The sequence below is a fragment of the Ranitomeya variabilis genome, chromosome 8, assembly GCF_051348905.1.
Source record: "Ranitomeya variabilis isolate aRanVar5 chromosome 8, aRanVar5.hap1, whole genome shotgun sequence".
Classification (NCBI taxonomy): Eukaryota; Metazoa; Chordata; class Amphibia; order Anura; family Dendrobatidae; genus Ranitomeya; species Ranitomeya variabilis.
In genome coordinates, this window is record NC_135239.1 from 89,474,780 (window position 1) to 89,493,982 (window position 19,203).

Consider the following 19,203-nt stretch of genomic DNA (forward strand, 5'->3'; position numbering starts at 1 on the left):
CTTATTCGCTCCTCATCCAACCGCCTCTAAGACGTCTCCCGAATATCCCCCATCCTCTGGAACTCTCTGCCCCAACACGTCCGACTATCAACCACATTCGGATCCTTCAGACGGAACCTGAAAACCCACCTCTTCAGTAAAGCCTGCAGCCTGCACTGACCCGCGCCTCCTCACCACTACCGAAGCTACTGCCTCACCAACACCGGAGCTCCTGCAACCCTCAACCTATTGTTCCATCCCCACCATCCTGTAGAATGTAAGACCGCAAGGGCAGGGTCCTCGCCCCTCTGTATCAGTCTGTAATTGATAGTTTGCTTACTGTAAGCGATATCTGTAATTTGTATGTAACCCCTTCTCATGTACAGCACCATGGAATCAACTAGCACTAAATAAGCACTAAATAATAATAATGATAATATACCAAAATCAGTGCGGAAAAATCCCATACCTTTCCGCAACGTGTGCACATACCCTAACAGCTGCAGTTCGCCCTGTCAGAATTCAGAAGTCTGCAGTCACATAGAATGGCTGCAGACTCATCACAAACTTGGACAACCTCTTTAATTCTCCAAACATAAATAAAAATATGAGAATTAGTATCGCAAAAAAAATTTAAATCCAAGTACCTGATAGATGACGTTGTCTCTGGAGTTGTTCTCATTCTTTTCTTCTTCATCTTGCCCAGGCGACAAGATGACTTTTCTCATCCACAGCCAGTTTCTGCAAACTTCCATCTTCTCCAGTCTTCTGCAGCAAATTCCCACACAATGCCCTTAACCCCTTCACCCCAAAGCCTGTTTTCACCTAAGTGACACGGCCAATTTTTACAATTCTGACCACTGTCACTTTATGAGGTCATAACTCTGAAACGCTTCAACGGATCCTGGTGATTCTGAGATTGTTTTCTCGTGACATATTGTACTTTATGATAGTGGTAAAACTTCTTCGATATGACTTGCATTTATTTGTGAAAAAAACAGAAATTTGTCACTTGAAGTGACTTTGAGGGGTCTATATGACAGAAAATGCCCAAAAGTGACACCATTCTAAAAACTGCACCCCTCAAGGTACTCAAAACCACATTCAAAAAGTTTATTAACCCTTCAGGTGCTTCACAGGAATTTTTGGAATGTTTAAAAAAAATTGAACATTTAACTTTTTTTTCACAAAATTTTTATTTCAGATCCAATTTGTTTTATTTTACCAAGGGTAACAGGAGAAATTGGACCAAAAACGTTGTTGTTGTACAATTTGTCCTGAGTACGCCGATACCCCACATGTTGTGGTAAACCATTGATTGGGCACATGGCAGAGCTCGGAAGGGAAGGAGCGCCATTTGACTTTTCAATGCAAAATTGGCTGGAATTGAGATCGGAACCCATGTCGTGTTTGGAGAGCCACTGTCGTGCCTAAACAGTGGAAACCCCCACAAGTGACACCATTTTGGAAAGTAGACCCTCTATGGAACTAATCTAGATGTGTGGTGAGCACTTTGAACCTCCAAGTGCTTCACAGAAGTTTATAATGTAGAGCTGTAAAAAAAATTAATATAAATTTTCACCAAAAATGATCTTTTTGCCCCAAATTTTTTATTTTCCCAAGGGTAGCAGGATAAATTGGACCCCAAAAGTTGTTGTGCAATTTGTCCTGAGTACGCTGATACTTCATATATGGGGATAAACCACTGTTTGGGCGCATGGCAGAGCTCGGAAGGGAAGGAGCGCCATTTGACTTTTCAATGCAAAATTGGCTGGAATTGAGATCGGAACCCATGTCGTGTTTGGAGAGCCACTGACGTGCCTAAACAGTGGAAACCCCCACCAGTGACACCATTTTGGAAAGTAGACCCTCTAAGGAACTAATCTACATGTGTGGTGAGCACTTTGAACCTCCAAGTGCTTCACAGAAGTTTATAATGTAGAGCCGTAAAAAAAATTAATATAAATTTTCACAAAAAATGATCTTTTTGCCCCAAATTTTTTATTTTCCCAAGGGTAGCAGGATAAATTGGACCCCAAAAGTTGTTGTGCAATTTGTCCTGAGTACTCTGATACTTCATATATGGGGATAAACCACTGTTTGGGCGCATGGCAGAGCTCGGAAGGGAAGGAGCGCCATTTGACTTTTCAATGCAAAATTGGCTGGAATTGAGATCGGAACCCATGTCGTGTTTGGAGAGCCACTGACGTGCCTAAACAGTGGAAACCCCCACCAGTGACACCATTTTGGAAAGTAGACCCTCTAAGGAACTAATCTAGATGTGTGGTGAGCACTTTGAACCTCCAAGTGCTTCACAGAAGTTTATAATGTAGAGCCGTTAAAAAAAAAATATTAATTTTCACAAAAAATGATCTTTTTGCCCCAAATTTTTTATTTTCCCAAGGGTAGCAGGATAAATTGGACCCCAAAAGTTGTTGTGCAATTTGTCCTGAGTACTCTGATACTTCATATATGGGGATAAACCACTGTTTGGGCGCATGGCAGAGCTCGGAAGGGAAGGAGCGCCATTTGACTTTTCAATGCAAAATTGGCTGGAATTGAGATCGGAACCCATGTCGTGTTTGGAGAGCCCCTGACGTGCCTAAACAGTGGAAACCCCCACAAGTGACACCATTTTGGAAAGAAGACCCCCTAAGGAACTTATCTAGATGTGTGGTGAGCACTTTTAACCCCCAGTTGTTTCACTAAAGTTTAGAATGTAGCGCTGTGAAAATTAAAAAATCATTTTTTCTTTCCACAAAATGATGTTTTAGCCCGCAATTTTTTTTTCCCCAAGGGTAACAGGAGAAATTGGACCACAAAAGTTATTGTCCAATTTGTCCTGAGTACGCTGATACCCCATACATTGGGGGGAACCACTGTTTGGGCGCACGGCAGAGCTCGGAAGGGAAGGAGCGCCGTTTGAAATGCAGACTTAGATGGATTGGTCTGCAGGTGTCATGTTGCATTTGCAGAGCCCCTGATGTACCTAAACAGTAGAAACCCCCCACAAGTGACCCCATATTGGAAACTAGACCCCCCACGGAACTTATCTAGATGTGTTGTGAGAACTTTGAACCAACAAGTGTTTCACTACAGTTTATCACGCAGAGCCGTGAAAATAAAAAATATTTTTTTTCCACGAAAATTATATTTTAGCCCCCACGTTTTTATTTTCCCAAGGGTAACAGGAGAAATTGGACAACAAAAGTTGTTGTCCAATTTTTCCTGAGTACGCTGATGCCCCATATATGGGGGGGAACCACTATTTGTGCGCACGGCAGAGCTCGGAAGGGAAGGAGCGCCGTTTGAAATGCAGACTTAGATGGATTGGTCTGCAGGTGTCATGTTGCATTTGCAGAGCCCCTGATGTACCTAAACAGTAGAAACCCCCCACAAGTGACCCCATATTGGAAACTAGACCCCCCACGGAACTTATCTAGATGTGTTGTGAGAACTTTGAACCCCCAAGTGCTTCACTACAGTTTATAACGCAGAGCCGCGAAAATAAAAAATATATTTTTTTCCACAAAAATTATATTTTAGCCCCCATGTTTTTATTTTCCCAAGGGTAAGGCTGGTTTCTCACTTGCGTTTTTATCTGCATGCGTTTTTTTAAAAAACGCATGTGTGAAAAAACGCATGTAAACGCGGTAAAACGCATGCGTTTTATAGACGCATGCGTTTTTATAGAAAAACACAAGAAAACAAGAAAAAAACAAATAACCCTACCCCTAACCCTACCCCTAACCCTAACCCTACCCCTACCCCTAACCTGAAATACGTGGCACTGAAATACGTGGCACTGAAATACGTTTATATACGTATATACGTATATAAGTGCCACGATATTTCAGTGGCCATGTATATAAGTGCCACGTATATAAGTGCCACGTATATAAGTGCCACGTATTTCACGTAAATGCCACGATATTTCAGTGCCACGTATTTCACTGAAATATCGTGGCACTTAAATACGTGGCACTGAAATACGTGGCACTGAAATATCGTGGCACTGAAAGACGTGGCACTGAAATACGTGCCACTGAAATATTGTGGCACTGAAATACGTGGCACTGAAATACATGGCACTGAAATACGTGGCACTATGACTGTCAGAAAATGTTCATTAAACGGTTAGGGGTGAGTTTAGGGGTAGGGTTAGGGTTAGGGTTTGGATCCCTTTATCATCTTGATGGTGGTGAGTGACTTTTCAGTGTGTGTTCTGTTTTTTTTTCTATAAAAACGCATGCGTTTTTAACGCAAACAAACGCGTTGAGATCGGACACCATGTCGCGTTTGGAGAGCCCCTGATGTGCCTAAACAGTGAAAACTCCCCAATTCTAACTGAAACCCTAACCCCCAACCCTAACCCCAGCCCTAACCCTAGCCCTAACCCCAACCCTAACCCTAGCCCTAACCCTAGTCCTAATCCTAGTGCTACTTTCACACTAGCGTTTTTTTGCATACGTCGCAATGCGTCGTTTTGGCGAAAAAACGCATCCTGCAAAGTCATCTGCAGGATGCGTTTTTTCCCCATAGACTAACATTAGCGACGTATTGACACACGTCGCAAGCGTTGTGCGACGGTTGCGTCGTGTTGTGGCGGACCGCCGGCAGCAAAAAACGTTACATGTAACTTTTTTTGTGCCGACGGTCCACCATTTCCGACCGCGCATGCGCGGCTGGAACTCCGCTCCCATCTCCCCGCACCTCACAATAGGGCGTGGAAAAACAGCATCCGCTGCCCCCGTTGTGCGGCGCTTGCACAGTATGCGTCGGTATGTCGGGCCGACGCAGCGCGACGGCCCCGTACCGACGCTAGTGTGAAAGTAGCCTAACGGGAAAATGGAAATAAATATATTTTTTTAAATTTTATTATTTTTCCCTAACTAAGGGGGTGATGAAGGGGGATTTGATTTACTTTTATAGCGTTTTTTGGGCGGATTTTTATGGTTGGCAGCCATCACACACTAAAAGACGCTTTTTATTGCAAAAAATAGTTTTTGCATCACCACATTTTGAGAGCTATAATTTTTCCATATTTTGGTCCACAGAGTCATGTGAGATCTTGTTTTTTGCAGGACGAGTTGACGTTTTTATTGGTTCCATTTTCGGGTACATGACATTTTTTGATCGCTTTTTATTCTGATTTTTGGGAGGCGGAATGAACAAAAACCAGCAATTCCTGAAATTCTTTTAGGGGGGGCGTTTATACCGTTCCGCGTTTGGTAAAAAGGATAAAGCAGTTTTATTCTTCGGGTCAGTACGATTACAGCGATACCTCATTTATGTAATTTTTTTATGTTTTGGCGCTTTTACACAATAAAAACTATTTTATATAAAAAAATAATTATTTTTGCATCGCTTTATTCTGAGGACTATAACTTTTTTATTTTTCTGCTGATGATGCTGTATGGTGGCTTTTTTTTTGCGGGACAAGATGACGTTTTCAGCGGTACCATGGTTATTTATATCCGTCTTTTTGATCGCGTGTTATTCCACTTTTTGTTTGGCGGTATGAGAATAAAGCGTTGTTTTTTGCCTCGGTTTTTTTTTTTTTTTTTACGGTGTTCACTGAAGGGGTTAACTAGTGATATAGTTTTATAGGTGGGGTCGTTACGGACGCGGCGATACTAAATATGTGTACTTTTATTGTGTGATTTTTTTTTATTTAAATAAAGAAATGTATTTATGGGAATTTTTTTTTTTTTCTTTATTTAGGAATTTTTTTTTTTATTTTTTTTTACACATGTGGAAAATTTTTTTTTTTACTTTTTTACTTTGTCCCAGGGGGGACATCACAGATCGGTGATCTGACAGTGTGCACAGCACTCTGTCAGATCACCGATGTGACAGGCACATTGCAGAGGCTTGCCGGCGCCTGCTATGAGGAATTCTCAGCAGACGCCGGCAAGCAGGGTCATCTCATGACCCGGAAGGAGTCCCGCGGCCATCTTGGATCCGGGGACTCCTTCCAGGTCACCGGAGCAGCGCGATCTCATCGCGTTGCTCCGGTGGGAGAGCGCAGGGAGCCCCCGTCCCTGCGCGATCCCCCTCTATGCCGCTGTCACTATTGACAGCGGCATCAGAGGGGTTAAATGCCCGCGATCGGCGACAGCGCCGATCGTGGGCATTGCTGCGGGGTGTCAGCTGTCATATACAGCTGACACCCGCACCCGATCACCGTGGCGCTCAGCGCGAGACCGCGGTGATCGGGGCGCCGTACTAGTACTGCGGCTGGCACTAATGCAGTGCCGGCAGCGCAGTACTAGTACGGCGCATGTCGCGAAGGGGTTAAAATAGCAGTGTCATTATAATGCTTCGGAATAAAAATATTATTATTATTTATTATTATAGCGCCGTTTATTCCATGGTGCTTTACATGTAAAAGAGGTATACATAATAAAAATGAGTAGAGAAATCTTAAACCATACAAGTGACTGACTGGTACAGGAGGAGAGAGGACCCTGCCCACGAGAGCTCACAATCTACAAGGGATGAGTGAAGATGCAGTAGGTGAGGGTAGAGCTGGTCATGCAGCGGTTTGGTGGAACGAGGGTTACTGCAAGTTGTAGGCTTGTTGGAAGAGGTAGGGCTTCAGGTTCCTTTTGAAGGTTTCCATGGTAATTTAGAGTCTGCCCTACGCTGAGTTCCTGAATAATTAATTGTCCCTCATAATATTCCCTGCACTAAATATGACCCACACACTGTCCCTCTTATGGTACATGCTCTCAAAAATGCCCTTTCCTTTCCACTCTGGGCCCCCTCTTCTCACTATACTCTCACACTGTGTCACCACTTAGGGCCCAGTCTCTATACTATGCTCCCTCACCAAACTCCCCCTCCTTGGCTAACTATCCCTTACTGGCTGTGCCCTGACACCAGGCTCCAGGTTTTCGTGGGCCCCGGGCGAAACAGTCTCAGTGGGTCCCTTTAACCCATACCACGATTCATGATGCACAGATTCAGCAGAGAATTATAGGTATAGTTTATTACCAAAGATTTCACTTGCTTCTTAAATTACACGAGTAATATCTATTGTAAATACTACAATAGCTCAGAAACCGGTGAATCCTCGCAGTGCACAGTGCGTGCCCAGGTGGGATTCAAAAGTTTTCGTTTTAGACTGGAAAGTATAGTCCTCCATACAGTATAATGAGCCCCATATATTGCTCCACACTGAATAATAGGCACCATATAGCACTCCATAGAGAATGAGCCCCATATAATGCTCCATATAGAATGGGCACCATACATAAAAAATAAATAAATACTAACCTTTCTTTGTTCCCCGTTCTTTAAATTTCTCCTGCTCCACATATTGTGTCTGCACCCGTCCCTTCTATGTTCCCAAAACTTGTGTTCTAAACTCTTCCCTGGTAACACTAAATCTCCACACACAGTAAATATCCGCCACCACAGTAAATCCCAACACACACAGTATATCTCCCCTCCAAACAGAGTAAATCTCCCCCCACACAGTGAATATCCCTCACCACAGTAAATCTCCCCCACCGCAGTATATCTCTCTCCCATCACAGTATATCTGTACCCCACCACAGTATATCTCCCCACCACAGTAAATCTCCCATGCACAAAGTAAATCTTCCCCACACAATAAATCTACCCCCTCCGTTATATTTAAAATTTGGTGTATTCAACTCCAGTGTGCAGCACTTACCACCAACGTTCTTCGCGCTCCTGCGCCCTGCGAGTGATGTCACATGACCCGATCACGCTGCTGACGTTGCTCTGACCTGGTGGTGAGGGCTTCAATTGTACACGCGTCTGAAAGATGTAAGCACAATTGTTCACTGAGAGTCAGTATGAACTTCCCTATAAGTTCTGGTCTGGAGGCGGAGTTGGTTAGTTTCATTTGGAGTGAGAGATCAGACAGTGAAGGAAGAGGAGGCAAGAAATGAGGAGAGCCTGGCAGTGACTGAGCTCACCCCAGACCCCAGGAATGAGCGCAAAAGACCGGACACCGGAGTTCGTGGTTGTGTGGGAACTGCAGGCCCCGCAGCCAAATCCGGAGGACAGGAGATTGCAGGTCTCCTGGCCCCAGCTGACAGCCGAAGGCACAGCTGCATACCAGAGCCCAGAGTCACCACGAGGGAGTGACACCTGGAAAAGGCTCGAGCTGCCTGCCATATGGGTAGTGTTTCACTAAGTGGACAGACCGAGAGAGGGACTTGAGGAGAACTAAAAGTGCAAAAAAACAGAGAATAGCGCAGTAGGAAGGCTTCCAACCCCACCTGGCTAGGTGGACTCCGAACTGCTTCCAGGCTGCCAGGATCTCCATCACCAGCTGTGACTTGTGTCCCGGACTGCACCTGCAACCTGGGATTTCAGGTAAAGAAAACTGCAGCTCTTGTGTCCTCTAGTTATTCCTGCACCCTCAGTCCTGCACCTCAACGTGCACAAGCCCCTTACAAAACTGTACCGGTAGCCCTGGGGCCCTGCTCCACCCATGGGAAGCAGAACCATCCCAGCTGCATCACCATTGGCCCCAGCGGTCTCCTTAACCCCTTAACGACCGCCGATACGCCTTTTAACGGCGGTCATTAAGGGTACTTAAACCACAGCGCCGATAATTAACAGCGCTGTGGAAAAAGTAAATAGTGCCCCCCACAGTCCGATTTTCTCCGGAGTCTCGGCTGCCGGGGGTAGCCGAGACCCCAGAGAACATGATTCGGGTCGGTTTTTACCGACCCCGCTTTTGCGATCGCCGGTAATTAACCGTTTACCGGCGATCGAAAAAAAAATAAAAATCCGGACTTGCGTTTTCTTTCTCTCCCCTCTAATGTGATTGCACATTAGAGGGGAGAGAAATATGGTCCCCCGAGCCCCCCACGGTACCTTATGTACCGAAAAAGGTATCCCCCTGGTCCCCGACCCTCCTCCTTCTTCCTAGGGCTCCAAAATGGCGGGCGCATGTGCAGATGCGTCCGCCAAAACCTAGCTTCCCCCGCAGTGTATTGGGGTCGGTTTTTACCGACCCCTGGAGCGATCGCAATCCCGGGGGTCTTTACAGACCCCCGGGGTTGCGATCGCTGCATATAGTTTGTAAAAAAAAAAAAAAAAAGTTTGCTTTGCATTTCTCTCCCCTCTGATGTGATCGCACATCAGAAGGGAGAGAAATAGAGTCCCCCGAGCCCCCCACCATACCTCTAGCAGTGTCCCCCTGTCCCCGGTCCAAGGTCCCTGGTCCAAGGTCCCCAGCCCATAGCTCCCGGCCCCCCTTCTTCTCTGCTGGAAGAAAATGGCGGGCGCATGCGCAGTGCGCCTGCCATGATCTGCCAGCAGAGACCCAGCAACCTGTGAGAATTTTCTCATAGGCTGCTGGGTTTTGATTACTGTGATATGTCCTATCACAGTGATCAAAACCCCAAATGTTTGATAAACATGGCAGCACTTGGGATGTCCCTCTCTCTTCTCTCCTTGTAGTTGTTCTAGGAGAGAAGAGAGAGAGACTACATTTCAAGTGCTGCCCTGTCAGTTACAAAAAACAGATTTCTATATCCGCCAGCATCCAATTTACCCACCCCCGTTCTCCGTAATCCCTGCATCATCAGCAGAGGATTATAAAAAAAATTTAAAAAAAAATTATAATAAAAAAAAAAAAAAATTGTTAGGGTTAGGGTAGGAAATAAATAAAATGGCCCACAGAACTTTCAGCGCGGAGCAAGCTTACAGCCTGCTTTGCTCCGGCAGCTCCGGCAGTGAAACAGAATCTGCCTCTGAAGCTGAGCAGCTTTCTGACAGTGATGACGACTCTTCCTCCACGGGATCCCCCAGCCCGGTGGTAGCGGAGTCGGTCGTCACTGCTGAAGCTTCAGAGGCAGGACCAAGTACCGCAGTCCCCCCACCGCAATGGTATAATGACACCTCATTTTCCCCTCAAATTCCCCCTTTTTCTGCAGTCCCTGGAATAAAAGTAGATGTCGCCAATTTTACCCCCATTGATTTTTTTGAAATTTTCATTAGCCCCGAAGTCCTGCAATTAATCGTCCACCAAACAAACCTATATGCCAGGCAGTATATTTCCCAAAAACCCACTGCCTTTCATTCCCGTTCCTGGATCCCCACAAATGTCCCCGAAATAAAAAAATTCTTAGGCCTCACCCTGAATATGGGTAAAGTAAAAAAACCCACTCTCCGCTCTTACTGGGCAACAAAAGCTGTCCACTGCACCCCTGTATTTGCAGCCATCATGTCCCGAGTCCGTTACGAAGCTCTGATGAGATTCCTCCACTTCAGTGACAATTCCCAAGCTCTCCCAAGAACTGACCCCAACTACGATCGGCTAAATAAATTAAGACCCCTAATTTCCCTCCTAAAAACTTCCTTTCTAAATTCCTATACCCCAGAGCAAAATGTGGCAGTCGACGAGTCCTTGATGAGCTACAAGGGCCGTCTGTTATTCCGCCAATTTATTCCCTCCAAGAGAGCCAAATACGGCGTAAAATTATACAAAGCTTGCGAGAGCTCATCAGGGTACACGTCAGCCTTCTTAATTTATGAAGGTAGGGACCGCCAAATAAACCCCCCAAACTGCCCCCAGACAATTGGTATCCCAGGCAAAATTGTCTGGGAGCTAATGACGCCCTTTCTCAATCAAGGGTACCACGTGTATACTGACAACTACTACACGAGCATCCCCCTATACAAATCCCTACATGCTGCAAATACAGGGGCCTGTGGGACAGTGAGGAAAAACAGAGTGGGGCTTCCGTCACAGTTGGCGTCCAGACGCTTGGAGAGGGGGGCGTCATTCTCACTTGCAAGCGACCAACTTCTTGCAGTGAAGTGGTAAGACAGGAAGGATGTCTACATGCTTTCCACACTGCATACGGACACCACTGTGACGGTCAGAGAGAGGGGTGCCACAAAGAAAAACCTGTCTGCGTCACAGACTATAACAAACATATGGGTGGTGTAGACCTGTCAGACCAGGTTCTGCAACCATACCTGGTCAAGAGGAAGACCAGGGCGTGGTATAAAAAGGTGGCAATCTATCTCATTCAAACTGCCACATATAACAGCTTTGTCCTATATAAAAAATCCCAAGGACCACTTACGTTCCTGCACTTTCAGGAAAAAGTTGTAGAGAGCCTCATATTTGAGTCCATGGCACCGGGGGAAGCCTTCGACTCTGAGGATTCCCGGAGACTTTCAGAACGCCATTTTCCTCACCCTGTCCCTGTCACTCCCACCCAAAGGTATCATTAAAAAAGGTGCCGAGTTTGCAGAAAGCATGGCAGACGGAGTGATTCCCGATTCTATTGCCCCACATGCCCATCCCAACCAGGCCTTTGTGTCTCCCCCTGTTTTGAGACCTACCACACCACCTACAATTATTAGTTTGTTTTTTTTCAATAATTTTTATTTTCTTCTTAGTGGCCCAAGTAGTACAATTTGGAACAATTGATAAATAATATTTTAATTAGTAGATCCCATTTTACCCCATTTCACAATTAATTCCAGAACTTGATCAATCCCATACCAAACTACTATCCCAACAAATTCTCATCCACATACCCACGTCTGTACGCTCTAGTGTGTGGACCCCACAAATGTTCTTTCAAAGTCAGGTCATCTGAAAATTCTAGGACTCGATCAATCCCATACCAAACTACTATTCCAACAAATTCTCGTCCACGTACCCACGTCTGTACGCTCTAGAGTGTGGACCCCACAAATGTTCTTGCAAAGTCAGGTCATCTGAAAATTCTAGGACTTGACCAATCCCATACCAAACTACTATCCCAACAAATTCTCGTCCACGTACCCACGTCTGTACGCTCTAGAGTGTGGACCCCACAAATGTTCTTGCAAAGTCAGGTCATCTGAAAATTCTAGGACTCGATCAATCCCATACCAAACTACTATCCCAACAAATTCTCGTCCACGTACCTATGTCAATAAGCGTTAGAATGTGGACCCCAGAAATGATCTTGAAAAGTGAGATCATCTGAAAATGAATTCTAGGACTTGATTACTCACAAACATTTTTGACCATTTATCTAACTTTGACTGTTTTTATGACTGTCTTGCTACACAAAACTTTGGCTTCCATTTATATTACTTATATTTATGTTGATGATACGGGCATGATCATTTTATTGTAGGATTTCTAAAAAGATTAGGAAGTTCCGTACTTATACACTATGGGCTTTACTTTATGGTTCTTGCCGAACCTCTGGTACCAAACAATACTTTCTATAGAGAACTGGTTGTTTTGTGCGTATAGCGGTTCTGACCTTGGTGGGTGGGAGCTTGCTATGGTGTACCACGTCTATTGGCACATTTGTCCTCATATAGGGATTGATGGAGCTAAAAGGACGTTGTACGACCAGTCTCTGAAAGTGTCTGCCATTCTAGCCCTGATGGTGTTCTTTCATCTTTGGAACAAACTCCGCTTTGCCACATAGTTGGCTGCATTTTCCTACACATTTTGCCCTTCATTCCAGTACAGTTTATTCTTCCTGCTACAATATACGCAAATGCGGGACAACTGTTTTGTTAGCAAGACCAATTTTATAGTCAGCCAATGTGTTTTAGGAGCATGCCTCCCTCTGTGAGTAATAATTCCTGGAAGGATTTTTTTTTTTTGCTCAATGTCTCTAGAAGCCTTGAATGGGTCCTGGATCTTCAATTTCAAATAAAGCCAAATTTGTCACATTGTGCCCCTTTCTGTCCAAGCCCTGCCATTTGTCCAAACAGAACTTTTTGACTACATATGGGATAACTCTGCGCTCATAATAAAGTGGGTAACGAATTGTGGGGTCCACTTTTTGATGTTATTTCTGAAAAAGTGAGACATTCAGGTCTAAAACAAGATTCTCGTGGAAAAAAATAAATTTTTTCAATATGACGACCTAATGTTATCAAACTCTGTGTCGTACATGTGGGTTCAAATTGCTCAATATACACCTGATTAAAATCTTTGAGGGGTGTAGTTTCCAAAACCGGGTCAGTTGTGGGGGGTTTCTGCTGTTAGGCACATCTACAAACCCAAAATGGCGTCCGCTCTCACAATTAAGAGATTAAAAAGTCAAACTGCGCTCCTTCCCTTCCAAGCTCCGCAGTGTACCCAAACAGAGGTTTACCCCCACATACGGGGTATCAACATACTCAGGACAAATTGCACAACAACTTTTGGGAAACAATTTCTCTTGCTACCCTTGGGAAAATAAAAAATTGGGGGTGAAAATATCATTCTTGTGAAAAAAAAATGATTTTTAATTTTTTCGTCTCTACGTTATAAACTTGTGTGAAGCACTTGGGGGTTCAAAGTGTTGACCACATGCCTAGATAAGTTCCTTAGGGGGTCTAGTTTCCAAGATAGGGTCACTTGTGGGGGGTTTCCACTGTTTAGGCACATTAGCGGGTCTCCAAACGCGACATGGTGTCCGATCTCAATTCCTGGGAATTCTATGTTGAAAAAGCCAAATGGTGCTCCTTCCCTTCTGAGCTCTACTGTGCACCCAAACAGAGGTTTACCCCCACATACGGGGTATCGACATACTCAGGACAAATTGCACAACAACTTTTGGGGTCCAATTTGTCTTGCTACCCTTGGTAAAATAAAAAATTGGGGGTGAAAAGATAATTTTTGTTAAAAAAAATGATTTTTAATTTTTTCGGCTCTACATTATAAACTTGTGTGAAGCACTTGGGGGTTCAAAGTGTTGACCACATGCCTAGATAAGTTCCTTAGGGGGTCTAGTTTCCAAAATGGGGTCACTTGTGGGGGGTTTCCACTGTTTAGGCACATCAGCGGCTCTCCAAACGCGACATGGTGTCCGATCTCAATTCCAGGGAATTCTATGTTGAAAAAGCCAAATGGCGCTCCTTCCCTTCTGAGCTCTACTGTGCACCCAAACAGAGGTTTACCCCCACATACGGGGTATCGACATACTCAGGACAAATTGCACAACAACTTTTGGGAACCAATTTCTCTTGCTACCCTTGGGAAAATAAAAAATTGGGGGTGAAAAGATCATTCTTGTGAAAAAAAATGATTTTAAATTTTGTTGGCTCTACGTTATAAACTTGTGTGAAGCACTTGGGGGTTCAAAGTGTTGACCACATGCCTAGATAAGTTCCTTAGGGGGTCTAGTTTCCAAAATGGGGTCACTTGTGGGGGGTTTCCACTGTTTAGGCACATCAGCGGCTCTCCAAACGCGACATGGTGTCCGATCTCAATTCCAGGGAATTCTATGTTGAAAAAGCCAAATGGTGCTCCTTCCCTTCTGAGCTCTACTGTGCACCCAAACAGAGGTTTACCCCCACATACGGGGTATCGACATACTCAGGACAAATTGCAAAACAACTTTTGGGGTCCAATTTGTCTTGCTACCCTTGGGAAAATAAAAAATTGGGGGTGAAAAGATCATTCTTGTGAAAAAAAATGATTTTTAATTTTTTCGGCTCTACGTTATAAACTTGTGTGAAGCACTTGGGGGTTCAAAGTGTTGACCACATGCCTAGATAAGTTCCTTAGGGGGTCTAGTTTCCAAAATGGGGTCACTTGTGGGGGGGGTTTCCACTGTTTAGGCACATCAGCGGCTCTCCAAACGCGACATGGTGTCCGATCTCAATTCCAGGGAATTCTATGTTGAAAAAGCCAAATGGTGCTCCTTCCCTTCGGAGCTCTGCTGTGCACCCAAACAGTTGCCCCCCCCCACATATGGGGTATCGGCATTCTCCGGACAAATTGCACAACAAATTCTGTGGTTCATTTTCTTTTTTTACACTTGTGAAAATAAAAAAAATTGGTTCTGAAGTAAAATGTTTGTGAAAAAAAAGTAGAATGTTCATTTTTTCCTTCCACATTGCTTCAGTTCCTGTGCAGCAACTGAAGGGTTAATACACTTCTTGAATGTGGTTTTGCGCACCTTGAGGGGTGCAGTTTTTAGAATGGTGTCACTTTTGGGCATTTTCTGCCACATAGACCCCTCAAACTGACTTCAAATGTGAGGTGGTCCCTAAAAAAAATGGTTTTGTAAATTTTGCTGTAAAAATAAGAAATTGCTGGTCAAATTTTAACCCTTATAACTCCCTAATAAAAAAATTTTTTTTTCCAAAATTGTGCTGATGTAAAGTAGACATATGGGAAATGTTATTTATTGACCATTTTGTGTGGCATATCTCTCTGATGTAAGGGAATAAAAATTCAAATTTTGAAAATTGCTAAATTTTCAAAATTTTCGCCATATTTCCATTTTTTTAATAAATAAACGCAAGTAATATCGAATAAATGTTACCACTAACATGAAGTACTATATGTCACGAAAAAACAGTCTCAGAATCAGCAGGATCTGTTGAAGCGTTCCCGAGTTATAACCTTATAAAGTGACAGTGGTCAGAATTGTAAAAATTGGCTCGGTCATTAAGTACCAAATTGGCTCTGTCACTAAGGGGTTAAGCAGCGTCGGCCATTTATAGACGAATACCACAGGTGGCGTCACGAGCAATCCCCTACCAACATTCTCTCACCCCTTTTATTGCACGCCCAGTTACCGTTGCCGTGACCACCCTTTTAAGAACCGTTCAACCAAGTTCCGAGTACCTCATGGCCCTAGCGGGTGTTGCAGATACATGGTATTCTAATTATTTAAAAAATATAAATCTGAAAATTGTGACATGCATTTATATTAAGCCTCCTGTAATCTCATACCCTAAATAAAATCCTTAGTGACCAATTGCCTCCAGAAGTCACATAATTAGTAAATTGAGTCCACTTCTGTGTAATGCATTCTCAGTATAACTGCGGCTGTTCTGTGAAGGCGTCAGAGGTTTGTTTGAGAACACTAGGGTTCAATCAACACCATAAAAACCGAGGAACACATCAGACTAGTCAGGGGTAAAGTTGTGGAGGGGAGTAAAGCAGGGTTAGTTTAGAAAAAATAGCCCAAGCTCTTATCTCATGGAGTACTGTTCAATCCATCGTCCAAAAATGGAAGGTGTATGGCACAACTGCAAAATCTGCTAAGATGTGGCCGTCCACCTAAATTGACATCCCAAGCACGGAGAGCACTAATAATAAGGGAATCAACCAAGAGGCCCATGGTCACTCTGGAGGAGCTGCAGAAACCCACAGCTCATGTGGGAGAATATGTCCCAAGGACAACTATTAGGCCGGAGTCACACTACCGTACAACATGACCGAGTGCTATGTGATAAAACCGCATAGCACTCAGCCCAGTGTTACTCTATGCAGCAGCTCAGACCTGCAATTATTTTCTCATGCCGAATGGGCATGTGAGAACAGTTGCAGCATGATGTGATTGGCAGCGAGACTTGGCTCACTCGCATCCATATAAGTCTATGGGTGCGAGTGACAACGCACAACACTCGGATATCACCCGAGTGCGTTGTGATATACGCCAACGCAGGATTAATTTCTACACCTCTTATGTAGCTCTGCTCTGTTCGGAGCACAGTAGCATGACACTCAGCTCCCGCTAGCAGCAGAGCAGGAGCCGAGGGTCATTAGCATATCGCATCCGATGCTCTCACATCGGATGACATACTCTGGTGTCACTCAAGCCGTAGTCGAATACTCCACAAATCTGGCCTTTATGGAAGAGTGCCAAAAAGAAAAACATTTTTGAAAACAGGTCATAAGAAGGCCCATTTGCAGTTTTGTAAAACGTCATATAGGGTGAATAGCTGGCATGTGGAAGAAGTTGCACTGGTCAGATGAGACCAAAGTAGATGTTTTTAGGCTAAATGTGAAATACTATGCATGTTGGAAAACGAACACTGCACATCACCCTGAAAAACCATCCCCGCCATCATTAAAAGGATGGGAAGTGCGGGGACTCTAGACATGTTGTGAAAGCCAAGGTCCGCAGCAGCCTCTCACCTCCGAACACCCTTTCCTCCCAGTCCAAGGCCCACACCATCACCCCACTCCTGCCGCCGCCAGCTTCCTGCAGCAGCAACCCTGCCTCCTGGGATCCCGCTCCACTGCAGCCGGCTCCCACTGGTAAGCTGCATTCGGATTATAAGACACCCCCCCATTTTCTCCCCAAATTTAGGGGGATAAAAGTGCATCTTATAATCCAAAAAATATGGTACTTCACAAATACTTGCTACTTTGTGTTTTTATATCACATAAAATCCGAATAAAATACTTTTTACTTTGTGGGTGTAACGTGAAAAAATGTTAAAATGTTCACTGGATATGAATACTTTTTTAAAGCACTGTATTTGTGTTAGTTTTTATACTCTGCCCATTTTATCTTTGTGCGTTATGATACCGTATTTGTTTTGTCAGTTTCCCAAAAAAATAATTAATCTGTTTATCAAGATTAACAATAATAACTGTATTTAACGTAATTTGCTGCAATGGACTGCACGATGCAAGATAATTATATTCAGTGCTGTCATATGCTCATTTATTAATTAATTATACATTAAAAATTAATTATTTTAATATAAAATAAATAGCAATTATTTAAATACTCTCCAGAAATTTTCCAGCATTGCACAATATCTATGGAAGGTTGTACCTCTACTGGGATAGACTTTCTAAACTGTAATCTGGAGTGATGGACAATATACCAACTTTCTATTGTATTCAATGCTATAGATTTATGATACAATTAGGGATGAGCGAGCACTAAAATACTCGGATGTTCATTACCCGAACCGAGCAATTCCTAATGCTCGGATTCTCGTTTTGGGTAACTAGTATAATGGGAGTCAATGGGAAATCCAATAATTTTTCCAGCAGACCCTATAAGGAGGTCTGGGGGACAGTGAAAATGTTGAAATGGATGGAAAAAGTGCTGAATAGAACAATAGCATGGAGATGGCCCCTAGAAGAATCTCTGACTGCCAGATTGCTGCTGAGAACAATGGTGGCACACTTTTTCTCCACTTTAAGGACTACAATAAAACATTCAAAATCGAAGAGAAATTGGAGTTTACAGGAAAAACATTCTTTCCTGTATAGTGAGTTTTTTTCAGGCAAAATATAAAAATGATTAAAAAACAACAACAATTGAAGTAAATCAAAATTGATTTTTTTATTAAAAAAATTAGAAATTTCATTGTAATTAATGTAGGAAGCAAGAACTGCCAAAAATTAAATGGAAAAGGGACCCAGATACACTCTTTATTAGACATAAAGGAGGGCCTCACACACACTCTGATTAAATTGTCATGTAGTGGTACTCCTAGACTCATAAAGGCTATGCACTGAGTGCAAAGCCTGCAAAAAATTATAAGCAGGGTCATCCATACGCCCTTGAAGGCATCAACTGTGGTGCCTCATTCAAATATTGTGAATAAAGTGTAGCTTTGGTACTCCTACACTCAAAAGTTCTGCACACAGTGCAAAGCCTGCCAAAAAATTAAAACAGGGTCATCCATAGACCCCTTAAGGCACCAACTAGAGTGCCTCATTTAAATTTTAAGAAAGTACAGTTTACAGTTTTGGTATTTCCACACTCATAAAGGCTCTGCACACAGTGCCAAGTTAGAAAAAATTATAAGGAGGGTAATCCATACACCCTTGAAGGTACCAACTGGATTGCATCATTCAAATATTAAGAAAGTGTAGTTGTGTTATTTCTACACTCATAAACATGTGGGCTAATCCAGGCTTTGTTCATCTTTATGAGAGTGAGCCTGTCAGCATTTTTTGTTGTCAGGTGAAAGGTCCTGTCTGTTATGACCCCCCAGCGGCACTAAAAACCGGCTCAGACAAGACACTAGCTGCAGGGCAGCACAACACCTCCAAGGCACAGAGAGACAGCTCATGCCAGATGTCCAGCTTTGAGACCTAATAGTTGAAGATCACAGAAGAATTAGGGAGTACGCTGGTTTTTGGTCAGCCAGGTATTGCTTATTCATGTTTAAAAACGTTTCCCTCCTTGTCAAAAATACCCTGTCATCAGGGCCTGGATGCTGGGATGGTGTCATAAATATGGCCCAGGCCTTTGACAGTGTACTCCTGCCTCTGCTGTACCTGGAGTGTTTTTCCCTCACCTCTCCATATTTTGTTGTGCAAGGATGCTTGCCCCCTGCCATTTGCATTTTCTGATGGGAATTTTTTCAATCTATTTTCTACAATGACCTTCTGATATAGCACCATTTTAGTAGATTTCTCCACCTTAGGAAAGAGAGATGCAAGGTTCTCCTTGTAGCATGTGTCTAGCAGGGTGAACTACCACTACTTTTTTTTACCAAGATGAATATAAT